This window comes from Gymnoscopelus microlampas (genome assembly GCF_963454915.1).
Source record: "Gymnoscopelus microlampas genome assembly, chromosome: 5".
In the NCBI taxonomy this organism is placed as follows: Eukaryota; Metazoa; Chordata; class Actinopteri; order Myctophiformes; family Myctophidae; genus Gymnoscopelus; species Gymnoscopelus microlampas.
The window spans coordinates 53,277,445-53,284,566 of record NC_139942.1 but is presented as its reverse complement, the minus strand read 5'-3'; the positions used below and the strand labels follow the sequence as shown (position 1 = coordinate 53,284,566).

Genomic DNA, 7,122 nt, shown 5'->3' with positions numbered 1-7,122 from the left:
GCCTAATACCCAGTGTTCAATTACACTTGAAACTATTCAGCCACAAACAGTGTAAACATAACAGTGCTTCAATGCACTTACAACATAATATAATTATTGACCGGGGTTCATTTGGTTACAGACAATGAACTAAGACAAATAAGAAAACACTTGCCACCGTCATACTACTGTCAATCAAACGCCATCACCGACGCCCAAACAGCGTTACAAAACGGAACATCAAAGGGCACATTCCACACAAATGAATGGCGCTTAAATAGGAAACATAGGACTTACATTTTGCATGAACGCACAGAAACTTAAAGTGTATTCGAGCACAATGTCTGACAAACTGCGACACACTTCTGACCGTCCGTCTGAACCGTCAGAGCAATTTGTTTGATGTGACACCGCACGCTCTGAACGATCAGAGAAGCACTGATTAACCGCAGGTGCGTGCAAGCAGGACTGGGGTCATGATGACCTGTGCACACCCTTAACGAGCACACACACTTAACTCTCTCACTGGCAGCCTTTTGGACAAGGCTAATTTTTCTTTTTCTTACCCATACATACCTGTAACTTTGTAACCTTAAGTGCTGTGCCGCTTCTGGGCGACTGATTTCCAATTCCTCCGGCAAGATAATGATGATGTATATGATGCATAGGCCAACAGTTGAATGACAGTTGTTTGTATAGGCTAGTTTGATGAGCCTATACTGTTCTGTCCTCAGGTAGGCTATAGTATAGAGCATACCTGGTTGAAGTGTTTCTGTTGTTGTGTTGTTTTGATTTTGATTTTGCCAGGTTTTTTTGTTTCAAATATTTTTATTGTGATTTGTGAAGCACAGGATACAAATATACATTTTCCGTTCAAGTATATGGATTGCTTCCTTTTTCCCCCCAAAAAAAGCACTGTGATGTGAGATTGTTGCATGCGAGATTATTGTGCAAATGAAGATCGCTACTTCTTTTCTAATAGCTTGCGTGGACATTGGTTTGCGTTCGAACAATATATATTTGGACTTTACATGATTCAATAGTAGGCTAATATAATAATAATGATTATATAATAATAATAATAATAATAATAATAATAATAATTGAATGGCCGCTCGTTCCACGGCCGCACACAGCTCGCTACAAACCTCCCGACAGTGACCGAAACGTACCATCACCGGCATCCACTCATGCCTTGTGCAAACTATTAGTGCCTTTGATCCTAACCACCTATGATGTGTGCGCGAATTGGGCCATCACGTTTGTCTGATCTCCCAGTGGGGAGCTAACGACTGCTGTTGATTCAATGACTGAAGCCATCCACACCTATTTAATTGTTGTTGTTTTTTTCCTCCAAAGCAAAGTTGTTAAAAGACTCACGGAGAAATCATGATGTCATGATGTCATCTCAATCACCTCAATCAATCATGACTGAATGGCAGCTTGCTCTCCGGTCCCAGCCAGCTGCTGGGGACTAGAGCTGTGAATTTTGCCTACTGTGCACCCAGGCAGGGATGTGCAGCATGCGCTGAATAGGCCCATGGTTTATTCTGGTATAGGTGGAAAGATTCATTCATGAAGGATTCCAAATCCTCATCACTTCTGTGAAAGATACAATCCCTGGTTGAGTGCGCATTGAGGATCACCCCCCCCCCCCCCCCCCCCCATTTTAAATCATTAATAATACATTCTTAATTTATAACTAATAATGAATTGCTTGAGCTGTATATTTTAAATATAAGAACAGTTTTGCACACAGGGGCTGGACTTTACGCACCGTCTTTACGCACGTTGGATTTACTTGCATGCAACATAAGTGATTATCTATCTATCTATCTAGCTAGCTATATCGAGCTATGTACAGCACACGCTGTGTATTATTATGTTACAACATGCACTTACATGCGTAATTATGCACGTGTAAAATTCCGCTGTTACGGTAGTTGTTCCACTCAGAGGAGGGGGGGGACACACATGAAGGTACCCCACAAATGATATGTATCTGGCCGTGGAGAGAGAGAGAGAGAGAGAGAGAGAGAGAGAGCGAGAGAGGAATGCTGTGTTCTGCAGACAAGTAGCCTACATCAAATTTTGGGGGTCCTTGCCATGACAAGGACCCACACACGCTGGTTGCTGATTTGTCTCGCAGAATCTGGCAACACTTCTAGGCTCCACATTGGCTTAGACAGGTCATGTGACAAGTCTAAGCCAATGGGGAGCCACTAGAGAGAGAGAGAGAGAGAGAGACAGACAGACAGACAGAGGCCGTCCGTGGGAGCGCACTCACGCCAATGCGCTAACTTATAAAATAATAATAATAATAATAATAATAATAGCAATAATAATAATAATATCAACAATAATAAAATAATACAAAGTAAAAGCACCGAACATTTGAAATACTCAAAAAATACCTCAGAATTGTACTTACCCAGCTAGCAGATCGGCGTTGCAACCGACGTCAGGCCGGCCTGGACAGAGCGGGCCCCGCCGAGCGGAGGCTCACCCTCCTCACGCCCTCCTCACGCCGGAGATGTCTCGCTCACCGAAATGTCCGGCGGAGTAGCATTTCACAAGAGTCTGCGGCGGTCTGCAGCCAGCGTCACGACGTCCTGACGCTGTTAATGCCACGCTTTGAATTTTCCCTATACATTCTGTAACCATTGGTTCTCAAAGTGGGGTCCAGGGACCACCATGGGTCTTGAGGGAGTTCCAGGGGGTCCCCAGCTAAATGATAGGAAGGAACCAAATGGACCCTTATGGGTCTGTAAGTAAAAGTGTACATGGAACCAAATGGACCCGTGAAAAGTGTACGTTATACGTGTTTCAGAGTTAAATTAACCATGATTTTAATTAAAGATAAAGTTAATTTGGGTCCCAAAGATAGAAATGCCATTGGACTGGGGTCCCTGAAATTAAACTGGGTGAACATCACTGCTATCATCACTGCTATCACTTCATTTTCACTGCTATCACAGCACAGAAATAATCCAAATATACAAATTGAACACCATTAAAAAAGTGAAACGTAAAACTATTTATATAAACTCTGTCTGTCTGCCTGTCTGTCTGTATGGGTCTGTAAAGCTATATTTTTGCTACAGTCGTATGACAGTTGCACAAATAAAAAATAAGAACATTTTGGCAGCTTCCCTGCTGTATCTGAGTATGCTGACCCCTGATGTACTTGAAATAATGCAGTAAAGACTTTTTTTTTCTCTTTTTTTTTATTAGAAAAAGGCACAGAGATAATCCAAATATACAAATTACATTATCAAAAAAGTGAACAAGTAAAACTATATAAAAAAAGTAGTCCAAATTAAACACTATCAAAAAAGTCAACAAGTAAAACTATAACATTTTTTTTTTTGCCATTTCCCCCCCTAAACCTGAAGCTATTTGTAATCGTGTATATTAATGTTATTTAGTGTTCAAAACAAAATAAGGTGACCTCAGTAATAATACTGATAATAGGACTACTGAATAATTCCAAGGATTAATTGCTCCTCAGTTGTTGTTTTTTAGCTTTGTTGTTTTTATTATTCTTATTCTGTTGCTATTATATTTATTCCTTGCATTGTTAATTCTAATTTAGAGTTGATGTATTTGCTTATTTAAAACAAAATATATATAATGAAGTGTCTTATTATTATTATCAATATCATTATTATTATTATTATTATTATTATTATTATTATCAAGTTGTATAATACTTTGTTTAGGCCTTACAGCAGGAACTCAATATACTCCAGTTCAGTAGGTGGCGATATACACCGGATATACGCAAGGGACGCTTACATCAAATCACTGACCAGTGTTGCCATATTTTGCGAGAGAAATAAGCAGCCAGGTCTATGAAAACAAGCCCAAAACTGTGTATTGCTGGCTATAGTCATGTGGTGACTATAGGCCACATGGCCTAGATATGTGTGTGTGTATATATATATATATATATATATATATATATTGAAAATAGCCGATGTACAAGCTCACAACGCGTCTTCAAACAAACCCAAAGTCGCTTATAATAAGCAGACATGGCAACACTACAGCTCCATTCCTTGAGCAACGGTAGGACATCCGGTTGCTTCTCCGTCGTCACTTCTCTTTCTCCTCTATGCTTCTCGACGGAGGGAAAACATACCGCTGATATATCGATCCTTTTCCTCCGGGGAAATGTAATTTAAAGGTTAGTGTATTAGCCTACTATTTTTTTGTATCTGTGTGGATGTATGCCTGCTGTGTGTAGTCTAAATATGTCGTTTTAGAAATGTTTCACTGTTTCATTGTTTACATGTTAGCGTGCTAGCTCGCTAGCCTACTGTAGCTAACTGACTAGACTTTTCTTGCTACCCACATTACTTTAATCACGTCACAGAGTTATGATACTAACTGTTGATCGATGGATCGGTAGGTAAATCTGTGTTATGGATACTTGTACTTATTTTATTTATATAGATCGCCGAGCTCATGTTGGCTGAAGGCTAGAGTAAGGCAGAATTTAGCTAAAAGCTTACACACACACAAACACACACACACACACACACACACACACACACACACACACACACACACACACACACACACACACACACGGCTGCTAATTTTCTTAATTATTTTGCTTTACATTAAATGAACTGGCTGCTGAAAATAGCCAATCTACAATCTTATGCCACAGCCGAAATCTTAAATGTATTTTTCTCCTCTCTTCTTTCTCTCTATACAGCATAACCTCCAGGTTGGCATCATGGAACCCAGCTGTACCATTTTGGACAAGAGGAGTTCTCCTCAGGTATGAAGGCACAAGGCAACGATTATATATTTTCATCGTGGAGTTCTGATGTTGCTGAGCCTTTACATAAAATAAAACAACAAACATGACTTTATTAAACACTGGTTAGCAGCTAAATGCAGGCCCCAGAAAACGTTAAGACCCTGCATTGATATTAGTATGTTACTGTTTGTAGTTTTTTCCTGCGATGGAGCATGATACGGCTTTGATTGTGTCTAACCCTTCTCTTTTTCTTTTTAATTTTCTTTCTTTCTCAGATGTTTCTGCTTGTCATTTCCTGCGTCACAGCAGTGGGGATGAAGAGATCGAGGAGCATCTGTGATGACCAAGCTTATAAAACCATGGTAGGTTTAACATGAGTCTAGAAGTAATGTACAGCATAAAGTAGAGCCTGACTAAAAAAACAAAAACGGTTTGATAACTTACACACTCTCCCTGTGTCTGTATGTTCCAGACGCAGCGCTGTTTGACCTGGTGAGGGCAGTGACCACATTCAAGAACCTCTTGGACCTCACGTTTTGCAAGGTAAGGGTGTGACTACACAGTTATCCAAAAATAGCCAATCTACAAGCTCACAGCACGCCACATTTATTTTACCATAAATCCCTGAAACCTCTCTATGTCATGATAGTTGAACATTATGTGAAAATGGTGTTGGTGTGGAAATTTAGTGAGGCATTAGAAGAGGGGAACTGATCAATGTATCAAGGGTTTCTACACACTGAGTTAAATTAACATACATTTCACTATATAAATTGGGGTCTCAGAGATAGCCATGCCATTAACAGGGTCTGTAGACCTGATGCATGTTAAATTGGGGGTCCTTATTAAAGTACCAACACCACCGTTGTCTAATTTATTTCCTTTCTCTCCCTCTCAGTTGGCGTTCGTTGGGTGGCTCACGTGACGCGTTCCACATGAAGGAACTGCATTGGCTTTGGAAGAAGAGGCGGGCGACAGACACCAGCACACAGAACCCAAAATTGAATTAAATGAACAGTGGCCCATTTTGTATTCATTCCAGTAGCTTTGATATGGCTCTGAGTCTGTGGCATGTTAACTAGAAACACATACAGTACACCAGGACAAACTACAGCGGTAACACATGGAATCAAATGGACATGTCTGAGCGTCTGTGTACAGATAGAACCAAATGGACCCTTACAGGTCTGCAAGAGTACAAATGGACCTGCCCTGCCAAGGTAAAGAGCAGTAACTACGTTTTTGGACACGCCGACTTATTTGAGTATCCCAAAGGTCAAATTAGCCTTTGTGATTTTGGGGGATAAACAATTACCTCAAGAACAGATGCACAATTAGTGTAATATCACTTATATGCCGATATCTCATTTGGCTGACCAGTTGAATCACTTTTAAACCCATTTTTCAGTGATTTTTGATTTCGTAGTTACTGCTCTTTACCTTGGCAGGGCAGCATAGATCTCCTATTTTTTGAATATTCTTATGCATTTTTTACTTGACATTCTGCTCAATGGGTATGTTTACTTTTGTCCAGTAGCTTTGATATGGCTCTGAGTCTGTAGCATGTTAACTAGAAACACATACACCAGTAACACATGGAACCAAAATGGACTTTACATGTCTGAAAGTCTGTGTACAGATGAAACCAAATGGACCCTTACAGGTCTGCAACTCTGAGTGTACAAATGGACCATAGATCTCCTATTTTTTAATATTCTTATGCATTTTTTACTTGACATTCTGCTCAATGGGTATGTTTACTTGTTTTGTTACTTTAAGTAGGCTATTGATTACCAGTCTGACTTCACACATATTATTACAGCATTGATACTTTTATGTGGAATACTTTTCTCACTGTCTGCCATTTTAAAGTGATACATTTGTATTTTAGGATTATTATTTCTGTGCCTTCCTTTTCTAATAAATACCATAACAATGGAGTTAATGTCTGTGCTGCATTATTTCATGTAGGCCATGTATTTTCTGCATTATGTCATGTTCTTAGACAGATACTTAGAGATACAGGGGAACTGTGTCAGATGGGGACCTTATTCTGTATTGCTACTTGACATGTTTAGAAACCTCAAATGCGGGGGGGTGTAACAATGGCCGCTAAATATAGGGGATGAAAGGGAGGAGGGGGGATTCCCAAAGGGAGGGAGGGGGGGGTATATACAGCATATTATATGACGGCCCTACGCTACCCGGCCGCTACCGACGAACGCCACGGTTGGCGTTCTCCGCCGGAGTGAGGCTGATTAGCGGCTCGGCGTGACGCGCGGCTCACGCTGATCAAGGACGCCGAGTGGACGCGGCGTGTCCCGCCCGGCGGACGCCCCGGTCGGCGTGGCGTGGGGACGGCCTCACGC

General features: G+C 40.8%; 1 long non-coding RNA gene across 1 annotated transcript; it reads left to right on the top strand.

Moving 5' to 3' along the window:
* Window positions 1–4,094: 4,094 nt before the first annotated feature.
* LOC311045316 lies at window positions 4,095–6,658 on the top strand. The gene is made up of 5 exons (XR_014600757.1): window positions 4,095–4,168; window positions 4,706–4,771; window positions 5,029–5,115; window positions 5,226–5,296; window positions 5,652–6,658. It is a non-coding gene; the product is annotated as an uncharacterized lncRNA (long non-coding RNA).
* Window positions 6,659–7,122: the final 464 nt, after the last annotated feature.